At 30.1% G+C, this 16,171-nt stretch overlaps 1 pseudogene; it reads right to left on the bottom strand.

Moving 5' to 3' along the window:
- Positions 1 to 2,569: 2,569 nt before the first annotated feature.
- On the bottom strand, positions 2,570 to 15,212 carry LOC139875080 (disease resistance protein Roq1-like; annotated as a pseudogene).
- Positions 15,213 to 16,171: the final 959 nt, after the last annotated feature.

Consider the following 16,171-nt stretch of genomic DNA (forward strand, 5'->3'; position numbering starts at 1 on the left):
CATGTTTGATATAAGAATGTATAAGTATCTGAATATTAGTAGTAGTGTCTCTGGATGCATGTTGTGCATAACAATGCATTGTTGGACATGTTATTTAATGTATTTAATTTATGTTGAAACTTAGTTATATTATTCTATCTGCTGATTATGTATACTGTTGTATCTATTTTATCCATTCGCATTGCATCCTTATACATTCACATTGTACTATGTATAAACACATATTTATCTATATGTATGAATTATATACGATGGGTATTTATGGAATTCCTTTTGAAGTCATTTATTTTAAATTCCCAGATACCTGCAGTTTTTATATTAGATTGTTTAATATTTGAATAATGATACTTTTGTCTACAAGTGGATGTGTATGGAAGTTAGTTTAAACTCATTTAATTTTAAAAAATTATGGATTTCCTTTTGAGGTCCTTCATTTTAAACTTGCAGATCCGTACATGTTTGATATAAGATTGTTTAAGTATCTGAATAGTAGTAGTAGTGTCTCTGGATGCATATGTATGGGATTTAATTTAAACTCATTTAATTTCAAGTACCAATTGTCTATATGTTACGTATGACACAGTCTCACAATACCGTTTTACTTCTTATGCGTAACAATGACATGTTGAACATGTTATTTAATGTATTCAATTTATGTTGAAACTTTAGATTAGTTATATTATTCTATCTGTTGATGATGTATACTATTGTGTTTATTGTTTCTAGATTATGTTTAAAAATCCTGGCACAGACTTATGATTCTGTCATTGTTAGGGGTTGTATCTGTTTTATCCATTCGCATTGCATCTTTATACATTACATTGTACTTTGTATAAACACATATTTATCTATATGTATGAATTATATACGATGGCTATTTATGGATATCATGTTGAAGTAAGTTAGTTTAAACTGATTTAAATTTACAAAATTATGGAATTGCTTTTGAGGTCCTTCATTTTAAACTTGATGATGCCTACATGTTTGATATAAGAATGTATAAGTATCTGAATATTAGTAGTAGTATCTCTGGATGCATGTTGTGCATAACAATGCCATGTTGAACATGTTATTTAATGTATTTAATTTATGTTGAAACATTAGATTACTTATATTATTCTATCTGCTGATTATGTATACTGTTGTGTCTATTTTATCCATTCGCATTGCATCCTTATACATTCACATTGTACTATGTATAAACACATATTTATCTATATGTAAGAATTATATGCGATGGGTTTTATGGAATTCCGTTTGAAGTCATTTATTTTAAATTCCCAGATACTTGCAGTTTTTATATTAGATTGTTTAACTATTTGAATAATGATTCTTTTGTCTACAAATAAATGTGTATGGAAGTTAGTTTAAACTCATTTAATTTTTCAAAATTATGGATTTCCTTTTGAGGTCCTTCATTTTAAACTTGTTGATCCGCACATGTTTGATATAAGATTGTTTAAGTATCTGAATAGTAGTAGTAGTGTCTCTGGATTCATATGTATGAGATTAAATTTAAACTCATTTACTTTCAAGTACCAATTGTCTACATGTTACGTATGATACTGTCTCACAATACCGTTTGTAACTGCAATATTGTAGCAACACCAGCCTCATGAGCTGCTCTGTACAAGCATATACCATTTTAAGTTTGATGTGGTACTCAACCAAACTCTATTAGGATCAGGAAACCTCTAGAAATGAACATTTGTGGTTTATCTAAGTTGGATCAAATATGAAGATCACACATTGATAGCCATAGTAAAAAACGCGTTGAGCAAGATCCAAAACTTGATACCAATAGGACTAAGACAATTAATTAAAGCAAATTACAACTAAGAAAACATTAAAGATGCATAAAGGAAGAGGATACTCAATTTTGATCAGCAATATGATAAGACATGTTTTGGAGTGCATCACAAAAGGTATAAAAGCTAGCCAAAAATATGTACAATAGACGTTTGTGGATGTTATTCGAGTCCAATAATAATTTTCAAAGTTCTCAACTTAACCAAATGTCATAGGGTTTTTTTTTGGACATCAGTTTGGGATCACCAGGGGGACTTAACCACTCACGCGTTCATCTTCCGTAGTTGCATAACCCATCCGCAACTACTGCCCTAGAGGAAACTCGGACCAATCCGAGGGCATGGCCGGTAAAACCCCCCACTCAAGCGTTCATCTTCCGTAGTTGCATAACTCGTCCCCAACTACTGCCCTGGAGGAAACCCGGACCAATCCGAGGGCATGGCAGGTAAAACCCCCCTCCCCGCTGCCCCCACACTAAGTGAAAGGCGACCTGGGTGAATACTTCAGGCCAGAGATAACATTGAGTGCAATGTTGCAGCCCAGTGGAGTCGAACTCCTGACATCTCGCTAAGAGAGGCAAGCCACTACGAGCTGACCTACAACTCAATGTTCAAATGTAATAGTGAATGGTGTAATGTTTAATACATTATGAAATATAAACCTGTAACTTTATATATAGTAACAAAAAGATGATGTAAATGAGCCGACGGTACACCATATTGAATGTTTGTCGACCTTAATGGATTGATTACATAGAGAATTAATTTTGCCAGTAAGGTGCCTGCAGAAAGAGTGTTTTTTGAAAAAAAGATGACCATTGAGGTGTGAGAAGGTAATCATTTGAAAATAGTTTAGCGGCAGAGACATCTCGAGTGATTATATGCTTCCATGACTTGTAATAAGCCAACGGATCATCTTTCTTGTTTTCCTCACCATACACAAGGCTAATCCCATACTCCTTTAAATGTGCATGATCTTGTCCATCACCGTAATAAGTTTTTGCATTGAGGTGAACAGTAACTTCATCGCCGTCTTCAAACTCATTGTTATCAAACATCCAATGGCTTAACCATACTCTAACTTTATTAGGTTCTGAATTTACATATGCGTTAGGTTGGTATATCCAGGAGTAGTTTTTTGTCAAATTACTTAATGTAATTCTTATGGGAGCACGGGTGTGTGAGATTGATCTCGCAATGCACACATTTAGCCCACGAATCCGGCAATTCTTTGGATTTGATTGCAAGGTTACTGACGATGACCCATTGCTTCGATGAGTGAATGACGTTGGAACTTCTTGGCCTTTAAGATAAGTGCTGAATATTCCATGTTCATAAAGCATCTGTCACATCCATCCAACTTTTGTTAATTAGCTTCAATCACTTGCATTTACTTAACATGGGAGAAGGGAAGATAGATTAATAAACATTCACCTGTGTTGATTGCAATTTTCTTGGGACGGAGTAATCTTCGGAATAATTTGATACAAGAAAGTTATGATAATTCATATAATCTAAATTAATCCAGCCCAAACTAAGTATCACTTCGTTAATTTCCGGTATAGCTTGCATTTCGAAGTTGTCTTGAATCTCAGTCAAAGAAAGTACATTTTTATAATAAATGAACCTACCATGTGCTTCTGACATTTCTGGATAGAAAGTTACTTTCTCCAACGTTTCACAGCCGTCGATAAACAATCCTGTTATTGAGCTCGGAGCACACAAAATTGTCTTCAACATTTTGCAATTTTGTAAACTTAGATAATTCAGCCTACATAGGCTTCTCACACAATCGGGGAGGGAATCAATTGGATTACTATCTAAATACAGCTCCTTCAATACCGGTAAGCCAATAAAATCCATTGGAAACAATTCGTTACACAAATTATTATTTTTAAGTGATAAACTTACTAATGTTTTCGGTAAAGAAATCGAATATGACTTCACACTTCTTGGTATATCCTCCATAATGGCAGAGGAAGACACTGGGGGTGCTATGTTAATATTGTTAGCCTCAAGCACTTCTAGTGACTGCATAACCTTAATCTCAACAGGGAACTCAACAAGATTTATACAACCATTTATCAATAGTTCTTTAAGGTTTTTTAGATTTCCTATGCTCCGCGGAAGCCTTTTCAGCTTATGGCATTCACTCATATTTAGTACTACAAGTCTATTACAATCACCAATCGATTCACTAACCTCAACCAGGTTTATACATCCTGCGAGTGTCAACCTCTCAAGTAGAGGGAATGCAGAGAAGCTACCCACAGTAAGAAGCTTATAACAGCCACTGAGATTAAGAAACTTCAGTGACTTGAGCACCTGTTGAGTTAAATATAAATAAGCGATGCATGTTAGTTTTACAAAGATAGATAATCACAAACTGCAGAAAGAAATAGTTAATCTAGTACCGTGTGCTTCTTCCAAAGTTGTTGTAGATTGCTATTAGACATGTCAAGAGCAACCATATTCTCCATTTGTAAGTCCGAAGGTATAAAACTCAAAGAAAATCCATGCATGCACAACCATCTTAAACCTTTAGGAAAGTTCTTGTACGATCCATTGATTTTTACATAGTTGAGTTGTAGTAGTCTTAAGTTACACATCTCACTAAATGCAAGTGTCTCAATGACAACTTGTTGACTATCACTAGGGGAACATAAACCTAAAACCCAATTGACGAATGGCAATAATCTAACGTTCATGTAGTTGTCTACGCTACTTGATTCACGTGAAGTCGTATCCTCAAATGCTTTCATATCAAGGACAACACCTTGAATTTTAGTTGTTCCCTGCATATATAAAAGGAATATCATAATATTAAATTATTTATTAATGTATTCATAATACAAAATCTTTAAGGAATGTACTCTTTTCGAAATAAATTGTTACCTTTTTCTGTTGCAACACTGTTATGGACTCCTCATGATGCCATAACAGACTTCTTTTCCATGGCTTTTCAGGTGATTCTTGATGGACTACCAAACGCTTTTAGTATTTCTTCACAAAACTCTTTATCTTCTCCAACGAAAAAGCAAGCAATGAACTTGAAGAGTTCCATGTCCTTTTCATGTGGCAACGAGTCGAAACTTATTTGCAATACCTTTTGAATATCAAGATTAATAATCTGTTTACTAAGTGATTCTAAGATATCGTCCCATGTAGCGTCTTCATTACGAACGGAACTACCCAAAACTTTAAGAGCTAATGGATGACCGTTGCAATACTCTGCAACCTTCTTCAGGTCTTTTTTGTCGTCTTCATTAGGTTCATTGTGTCCAAAAGCATGCCAACTTAAAAGTTGCATTGAATCTTTCTGACCTAACCCTTCAAGCAAGTGCCTCATATGCTTTGGCGGTACTTCGGTTTCAAACAATCTACATTTTTGTGTTATTGATCCATCTTTGGATGTTATTATTAATTTGCTTATAGGATGAAGACCTTTCGTCCCGATTAATGCATCCAACTGATCGACTTTACTGATACCATCAAGAACAAGAAGAATTCTTTTCCTATGAAGTATTTTTCCAATCTTATATGTGCCCACATTAGTATCTTGTACGTCCATCCAACTTCCATCTTGAAAGTCTTTAAGCAGCTGTTTTTGTAAATTAAGCAATCCATTTGACGATGTACACCTCCTTTCTACATCTTCAAGAAAGCAGCTTCTTTCGAATTCAAAAAAGTGTAATTTGAAAATGTAATCTGCTAAGTAAGTTTTTCCAATCCCAGCCATTCCCCATAGTGTGAGAACTTGGGTGTTGTGCGAGGAATCATCTTTCAAGAAAACTTCAATGGTATCAATGTCAGACCTCATCCCGATCATGTGTGGAATATTACTCCTTTTGTGTAGATCTAACTTGCTGATGATCTCTTTCACAATTTCTTCAATAAGTATCGTCTCCCCCCTGTTAATTTTGTGAAATATGTTAAAGTTTGATTTTTTGTTTCTTGAACGAGATTCAATATTTAGGGTATGTTTGACAAAAGTAACTAGTATGTGGAGCCCGAAACTATAGACAAAAGTTATTAGCGGGAGCTTTTACTTGTACTTGGCACTTAGTTTTGTGGAAGTTTTGAGAACCGAGTAGTTGCATGTAATTGTAATGGAAATATGTAATCAGATGGTAAACACTAATGTTGTATGAGCACAAAAATAATTTCTTTATAAACAGATGTAACTCTTTCTAAAAAGTGCCTCCACGAGCTTTTTATGAAACCAAAAACTAAAAGCACTAACTTTCAAACAAATCTTAAGCCTATAGAAATCTAGCCTAAACTTCAAGCACTCTGATGGTCATTACTAAATTTGAAGGGTTGATCAAGTAATTATTAGAAATGATTACAAAAATATGGGCGTACAAGGTGTTCATGCTAATTGAAACAGACTCATCATAATTCAAAGAGGCCTAAAGAATATAGAGAAAATACGGTATATACCCCTACTAACCTATTAAATAACATACATATACCAACTAAAATCACATAAACCCGCCATTAACTTTTATAAGTAACTTTTATATATATATATATATATATATATATATATATATATATATATATATATATATATATATATATATATATATATATATATATATATATATATATATATATATATATATATATATCCAACTAAGTATGATAATGACAAATATATCCAATATAAGTACTAAAATTATTATATTTACCCATTTTATTAAAAAAAAAAAAATTAATGTGTAGAGTTTAGATTGAGTTTTAGAGTTTGGAGTTTAGGTTTAACTTTAGAATTTAAGATTTAGGTTTAGCTTTAGTGTTTAGAATTTGAAGTTTAGGGTTTAGCTTTAGCTTTAGAGTTTAAGGATTAAAGTTTAGAGTGTATATTATATATATATATATATATATATATATATATATATATATATATATATATATATATATATATATATATATATATATATATATATATATATATCCAACTAAGTATGATAATGACAAATATATCCAATATAAGTACTAAAATTATCATATTTACTCATTTTATTAAAAAAAAATAGTTAATGTGTACAGTTTAGATTTAGTTTTAGAGTTTGGAGTTTAGGTTTAACTTTTAGAGTTTAAAATTTAGGTTTAGCTTTAGTGTTTAGAATTTGAAGTTTAGGGTTTAGGTTTAGGTTTAGCTTTAGAGTTTAAGGATTAAAGTTTAGAGTGTATAGTTTAGGGTATAAGTTTATGTTTAGCTTTATGGTTTATAGTTTAGAGTTTAATGTTTAGAGTTAAAGGTGTGTGGTTTAGAATTCATTTAAATTTCTGTTTCAAGTTGGATTTTATTAAAAATTTGAATAAAATGGGTAAATGTTAGAGTTTTATTACTTACATATAGAGTATATATGATATTATGTAGTTTAGTTGGGTATATATATGTAATTGTAAATATTAATATAGGGTTCACTTATTTATAAATTTTTTAAAATTAAAAATTTAATATCTCTATCCACTTATTTATAAAGTGGTGATTTAACATTTTCTAAAACTGTTTTATTAAATGATGCTGATATTTGTTATATTTTTTAAATATTATTGAACTTTATATTTTATATAGAGAAAATTGTGCGAATAGTCTATGTAGTTTGTACCATATTGCACGGTTAACCATAGTATTGGTTTTTAGTGTAGATAGTCCCTATGGTTTTCAAGTGAAACAAGGATAGTCCAGTTCACTAACACTGTTAATTTTTTTCATTAAAACTGAATCATGTGTCAAGCACATGAGGTTATTTATGTCATTATATATATATATATATATATATATATATATATATATATATATATATATATATATATTCTTCACCAACACACTTTTCTTTAATTTATTTTTCTTCTAAGATTAGATGTGAGACAAGACAACAACCAAATGAAAATTCAAACACCATTCACAAACCAATACCATTAAAACCCTTAAACTAAATATAAAAAAATCCAAATTACAAATCAAAATCAAACATGACATTGAACCATCATCGATAACTACATGATCTTATTATCATAACAACATCATCACAATCTCAGATTCTATCTTCATCTTAATTCTTAATTCATTATCATTTCAAACCTAGAATTTAGGGTTTTTCAAATCCGAAGATAAATCATTAAACTGATACATGCTTTGTGATCCTGATCTAAAACCGAGTACTCGACAATCATAAAACAAGAATTACAGCTTCGAATTCGTCAACATTCATCTCGTGTTCTTCACTATTCAAAAACTCGTCAAGTTTTCATATCTGGAGCATTTCGTTCAATGAAAGGATGAATTAGAACGGTTTCAAATTCATAAGCCAATAGTTGAAGCTACGTGATGCGTTAAAACTTATAGAAAAACATCACGAAGTTGCATATCTGAAGGTCAACTTTCGAAAAGAGGTGGTGTGTGTGTGTGTGTGTGTTTTGAATGTGTAATAAATGTGTGTAATTGTAATAACGTGGTCAGTGATTTAGAGAAGATATGTATGAACAATCACATTTGCGATTTGCAGTTGTAAAGGGTTATTAATTTAGGGTTATGATGTGGGTTATTAATTTAGGGTTATGGTGGAAAAAGCTGAAGATGGAGGTAAGTGAGAGAAATATATAAAGGGAGTGTTTGGGAGTTTGGGGAAAGAGGTACGTAACATACCGAAAATATCCTCACACGCTTTGTACATGACTATGTTTTAACATAATTAATTAACAGTGTTAGTGAATTGGACTATCCTTGCTTTACTTGAAAACCACACATACTATCTACACTCAAAGTTGTTACTTTAGTTAACCATGCAATATGGTACAAACCACATGGACTATCCGTGCAATTTTCTGTTTTATATATGAAAACCTTTTGTATACATACACATAAAAGATATCAGTGTTATAATATAGCATTCTGGGATATTATTATGTTCAACCACTTAGTGTTACATGAATGCTATTTTTTTTTAAGTATTATTGAACTTAGTGTTTTATATATGAAAAACTTGCATATACATAGACATAAAAGACACCCGGGTTATAATATAGCATTGTGGGATATTATAGTGTGTTACATGAATGCTACCTCTACTAGGCCATTCAAGAGAATTATGCAACATATTATAAACTTAAATGGAATATTCATATCTAAATATTGTTATTTGAAGATGAAAAAAAAACGCTCGATGAATAACATGCATCACGATAAATGTTACCATGAATAAAATTTACCGATAAATGTTAATTTTTCGAGCGTTTTATGGTCAAAATAATAACATTAATCACAAAATGTCTTTTTCAAATATTCATATTTTCGCCTAATCTTAATGTTTGTGAACTTTTTTTTTTATAAAAAACGTTAACAAAAATTTACTTCACTTTTCCCCCTAAAAAAGTATTTTCCTTTAAATGATGACTATATATATGTGTGTATATATATATATATATATATATATATATATATATATATATATATATATATATATATATATATATATATATATATATAAGTAACCAATCGGGGGAAGCGGAGGGTAGCAAAAAATTTTTTTTTTTTTTGGTTTTTTGAAAAAACTTTGTTCACGAACATTATAGATTAGATTAAAATAAGAACATTTAGAAAAGACACTTCGTGATGAATGTTATTATTTTGACGGGAAAACGCTCGAAGAAGTAATATATAACAATTATCGTGTTTTTCGAGCGTATGTTGAGGTTTTAGACATTAGGGTTTAGATATTAGGGTTTAGATATTAGGGTTTAGAAATTTAGGGTTTAGGGTTTAGATTTAGGATTTAGATTGAGTTTTTAACACGAACGGTTTAGGGTTTGGGGTTTAGGGTTTAGGGTTTGGTGTTTTGGGTTTATGGAATAAACCCAAAACACCAAACCCTAAACTCTAAATCGGGCTAAATTTTACTTCACAAAACATGAAAAAAAAAAAACGTTAACATTCTTCACGAACAATATTATCTTGAATGTTATTTTTGTCGATCGTTTTCCCGCCAAAATAATAACATTCATCACGAAGTGTCTTTTCTAAATGTTCTTATTTTCATCCAATCTATAATGTTCGTGAACAAAGTTTTTTTTAAAAAGACACATCGTGATGAATGTTATTATTTTGGTGGAAAACGATAGACAAAAATAACATTCAATATAATATTGTTCGTGAAGAATGTGAACGTTTTTTTTCATGTTCTGTGAAATAAAATTTAGCCTGATTTAGAGTTTAGGGTTTGGTGTTTTGGGTTTAAACTCAATCTCTAAACCGTTCGTGTTAAAAACTCAATCTAAATCTTAAATCTAAACCCTAAACCCTAATATCTAAACCCTAATATCTACAACCTCAATATACGCTCGAAAAATACGATAATTGTTATATATTAATTCTTCGAGCATTTTCCCACCAAAATAAAAATATTTATCACAAAGTGTCTTTATTAAATGTTCATATTTTCATCCAATCTATAATGTTCGTGAACCAAATTTTTTCAAAAAACGAAAAAAAAAAAATTTGCTTCCTCCGCTTCCCCCGATTGGTTATTTCCCACTTGATCCTACCAATATATATATATATATATATATATATATATATATATATATATATATATATATATATTAGGTTCATGTACAAGAACCAATATCTCTCTCTCTCTAATATATATATATATATATATATATATATATATATATATATATATATATATATATACATATATATATATATATATATATATATATATATACATATATATATATACATATATATATATATATATATATATATATATATATATATATATATATATATATATATATAGTCATTGTCACATTTAACACACATATTCAACATTTTATTTATTTATTATTTTCGTTTGTTATTATTATTTATTATTTTGGCTCAATTTATTGAGCCAACAACAAGCGTCAATATAGTGGCGTCTTGACTGCCGCTTTGAGCCTAAATTGATTTTTAGACAGCCTTTAAAACCCATGGAAATTCGATTAAACCATTTTCATGGAGTCTCTTTTTCTTTTCAGTTTATTTTTTTAAACTTTTTTTTTTTGTCGGAGGTCCCCACGGAAGCAATCTCTCTGCCCTGGAGTAGAGAGGGGGATGACTTTCTCTTCCTATGGGCCTCGACTCATGGTTAAAGAAACGACTTCTCGCTTACTCTACGGTAGAGGAAGGATTGTCTACATCTCACCTCCCCCATACCTCGCATGTGCGGAATTGGGTATTGTTGTTGTTGTATTATTATTAATTATTTATTATTTATAAATCTTACTTATTAATGTTAATATTAATATTAATATTATTCTCAGTTTAATGGATCATATGTTTGCGACATATAAGTATATATAAATTTTGGTGAATGTTAGTGTCGACATATATATATATATATATATATATATATATATATATATATATATATATATATATATATATATATATATATATATATATATATATATATATATATATATATATATATATAATTTTTGGTGAATGTTGGTGTTCGTAGGTTTCATTAACATATTTTTCTTTTAGGTTGTATTTTATGTTTTCAAATATTGCTAACTTATGTACATATAAAATTTTAAAGTAAATAAACCTAATAAAGCGTTCACCGATTTGCAAATCTATACATTATACAAAGCACGTGTCATTATGCTGACATGTCAATTCCTCCTTTATTCTTGCCACGTGTCATTCTATCGCTCTTCCCATCTATTTAATTGATTTTTTCGACTAAGGAAAACATTCATATTCTAAAAAATACAATTACTTTAAATACGAAATTAAATAAATAAATTGACATAAATATAAAAATGGACGTAACAGGAGCAATAGAACTTCACATTTGGTGTTATCAAAATATAAAATTAAATAATAATTTAAATTAAATAAATAAATAAAATAATATAAATATAAAAGTTAGTATTGTTTAATCATATTCTAAGTACAATACAGTTATTAATTAAATATTAAATCACCTATTAGCATGTATGCACATAAAAGTAGTAAACAAGATGTGCACCCTAATACATAAGATTATATTTGAGCATAAATTATACTCCACAACACAAATGTGTGTGTGAAATGTACGGGAAATAAATAAATAAACTTTAAATAAAATAAGGTATATAACTTAATTTTAAATAAACAATCAAATATCTATACTAAATACAAAATATGATATTTAAATAAATTTAAAGTATATCAATCTTCTAACATTTGCGATACGTATATTAACGGACGGGCTCATAAACGTATAACTCTATGTTCGGGAAACTTTGCGACATTGAATGAGAACAACTAATTGTTGTATTGTAATTGTATTCAATACTAACGTTTACGATACTAATATTTTCAATACTTCATACTCATGTTATCATACATTATATAAAGTGTGTGTAATACTAACGTTATTGTATACAATGCTTTTGATAATAATACTTTCGTTACAAATGTTATCGGTGATAAATGATTTTTTTAATTATAATTGTATTATAAATTTGGTGAGTATCAATACTAACATAATCGTATACTAATTTATACAAGAATCGTGCAACGCACGGGCTCATAAAACTAGTTGATATTATATACAAAAGTAACGAACCATTTTTTGGAACGTACTGCTGCTTGTTGTGAATATTATTCACATTGTAGTTTAATACTATCAATTGAGGAATATTCAAATAAATTCAACTTTTAAGTTGAAATTCAAGGGAATAATCAGAGTGCGACATGTGGCGCGACAATTAAATGTGATTGGAGAAAAAATTTCAAATTATCTTTTTAGAAAAAAAAATTCAAATTTTTTTTAATCGCATGTGATTAAATTTGACATGCAGTAAATCCATGGTTGCAATACTCGGCGAAACTCGGCAATTTCTCGCCGATTTCGCGTTTCCAGGAGCTCACTGAGTTCTCGAACGATCATCTCGGCTAATTACTCGGTCAACCGCCTGTCAACGACGGTCAACCATGTGGAAGAAAAGGGGATGGAGAAGTAAAAAAGGGGAAAGAAAACGAAACGGGAGACACGAGAAAAGGAAGAGAATAAGCAGGGAGAATAAAACTTACCGGCGGGAGAAGCTTTTCACGGAAAAGGAAAACGTATCGGAGAAGAAACAACGTAGAGAGAGAGAGAGAGAGAGAGAGAGAGAAGATACGGAGTACATATGGAAGTGGGTAAAAGGATACGTGTCTGCTTATTATTGTTATTGAAAAATTACGTATATAATTTAATTATTTATATATAGTCTGTCGATTCAAAATTTCAGATACAGGGTTAGGCCCAATTAAAACAAAAATAAAATGGGCCTAAACTAAATACTCTATAGAACATAGATACATCTATATTCATATTCCAGTCAACAAACTTTTGTTATTTTTACATAATATATATACGAGTATTATGTGATTATGTATTTTTTACGTTACATATATAAATTATGTTATATATACATATACTGGTAGGATCAAGAGGGAAGTAACCAATCAGAGAGAAGCGGGGGAAGCAAAAAAATTTTTTTTTTTTTTTTTTTAAAACTTTGTTCACGAACATTATAGATTGGATGAAAATATGAACATTTAATAAAGACACTTTGTGATAAATGTTTTTATTTTGGCGTTAAAACGCTCGAAGAAGTAATATATAACAATTATCGTGTTTTTTGAGCGTATGTTGAGGGTTTAGATATTAGGGTTTAGATATTTGGGTTTATAGGGTTTAGAAATTTAGGGTTTAGGGTTTAGATTTAGGATTTAGATTGAGTTTTTACACGAACGGTTTAGGGTTCCATAAACCCAAAACACCAAACCCTAAACCCTAAACTCTAAATCTGGCTAAATTTTATTTCACAAAACATGAAGAAAAAAACGTTCATATTCTTCACGAACAATATTACCTTGAATGTTATATTTGTCGATCGTTTTCCCACCTAAATAATAACATTCATCACGAAGTGTCTTTTCTAAATGTTCATATTTTTGTGTGATCTTGATGCCGAAAAAAAATTTCCAAAAAAACCAAAAAAAATTTGCTCCCCCCCCCCCCCCCCCCGCTTTCCCCGAATTGGTTACTTCCTAATTGATCCTGCCTATATATACATATACATATATACATATATACATATATATACATATATATATACATATATACATATATATATATATATATATATATATATATATATATATATATATATATATATATATATATATATATATATACATATATATATATATTACAAAAAAATAAAAAGTCAATGAAAGTCAACATCTGATTTCTACGTCGAGTTCTCCCCGAGTCGCCGAGAACTCCTCAAAAACCTCCTGCCGAGTTCTCCCCGAGTCGCGAGTTTTACAACCTTGAGTAAATCACATGTGATTCTGAATGTCAATCACATGTGATTCTGAATGTCAATCACATGTGATTGTAAAACTCAATCACATATGATTCCGCATGTCAAATCCAATCACATGTGATTGAAAAAAAAAATTGAATTTTTTTTTATTTTAAAAAAAAATTAAATTTTTGAAATTTGTTTTTTTTTCCAATCACATGTGATTGAGTTTGACATGCAGAATCACATGTGATTGAGTTTTACAATCACATGTGGTTGGATTTGACATGCCAAATTTTTTAAAAAATGTTTTTTCTTCAAAAAAGAAAAAAAAAGTTCCAAAATTTTTTTAAAAAAATTTTAAAAATTTGTTTTTTTTTTTTTAAATTTCTTTCATTTCCAATCACATGTGATTGTCGCGTCACATGTCGCACTCTAAATGGTTCGTTGAATTTCAAGCAAATTGTTGGATTAATCAGATTACAACTCACTATCAATTACTATAAAAATTGACCATATTTAAGGTTTTGAATACCTTCTCTTTGCATCCTTTCCTTTTAAATCACCAACTTCAGTAAGTGCTTTCTTCCAACGATCAATCTTTTGAACCCATTCACTTTTCTTTTTTGCGTTTGATTCAGTCTCCATCCTTCGTGCATGCTTTGCCATGGCATCTGCAAAACTATTTTGCTGCTTCCTAACATCGGTGGGTTCAACATGATAGAATATAGGGATAACAATTTGGTTATAGTTCCTACGTTGCTCCAGGATCAATACAAGTTCATCAAGGCACCATGTGGTAGACGCGTAATCCCTAGACAACACGATAACAGAAGATCTTGATGCTTTGATCGCACTCTCTAATCCTGGTTTTAATTCTCCTCCGGTTTGAACCTCGGCATCATCCAAAAATGTATCGATAGAGGCATCAAGCAAAGCCTTGTAGAGGTGATCAGTGAAACTATAACGAGTATCAGCACCTCTCAAACTTATAAACACATCGTAAACATAACTCGGTGAAGACTGTTGTGGAATTTCAGTGATCTTAACCATAATGATTAATACAGTGGACTATAAAGTCTATGTAACTTTGAAATTTTTCTATGGCCCCTCTTCTACTAATACAGAGGGAAAAAAAAATACAAAGTGAATTATGACATGAAGTCACACGTACATTTATGAATGTAAGATTTGAGAGAGTAAGTTCCACAAAAGTCTTCTTTTATAGTATACATATATGGGATAAAGCCCGCATGTTACTGCGGAAGTCTTTGCGTGTAACGCTATAATGTGTTACGTAAAACAATAAAAATACGTGATCTTTAAGATTAATATTACCGTTTTTATGCTATAAGGACCGTATAACATACTATACTCATAGATCAAATTCGAAATTTTCGTATACTTTTTCTCCAAGTTGTCATATTAAATGTTATTTAGAAGCGCATTAATTATTTCTCTTCTTAATCTAAAAGATTGTTCATATCACACATTTTATTATATTTAATTTCAGATTAAGATATATCATTGAGTGCATATTTGATTCGTCATATGGAGTATAACTTTGTAAATTGACAAATTAACTTATAAATTAACTTGCACACTCTTTAGTATATTTAAAAACTTTTTACTCGTAATATAAATCATCGAAAATTGTTTTTTGATCAATGAGATGAAGAAGAAAAAAAGTTATTGTACAACCTCTATCGGCTAATAGTATAAGAGGTAATAGTGCAATCGGATCAAAGGATGCTCTTCAAATGTTCTATTGAAAAGTTGACAGTTGATATATTTCATTTTAATATAAAGCAGTTGTACTAAAATATTACCCCGTATTATATTAAATTATTATCTGGACTCATTCAAATGTTAAATTACAAGTACTTCTTCAAAAGTCTTCTTTCATAACACAACAATATCGTGTAAAAGTTAAAATAATGTTAATCGCGTGTTTGAACTGATGTTTTAGAATTACAATGCCCATTTAGGCTAGAAATCAATATTTTATTAAG

This window comes from Rutidosis leptorrhynchoides, chromosome 11 (genome assembly GCF_046630445.1).
Source record: "Rutidosis leptorrhynchoides isolate AG116_Rl617_1_P2 chromosome 11, CSIRO_AGI_Rlap_v1, whole genome shotgun sequence".
NCBI classification, from domain to species: Eukaryota; Viridiplantae; Streptophyta; class Magnoliopsida; order Asterales; family Asteraceae; genus Rutidosis; species Rutidosis leptorrhynchoides.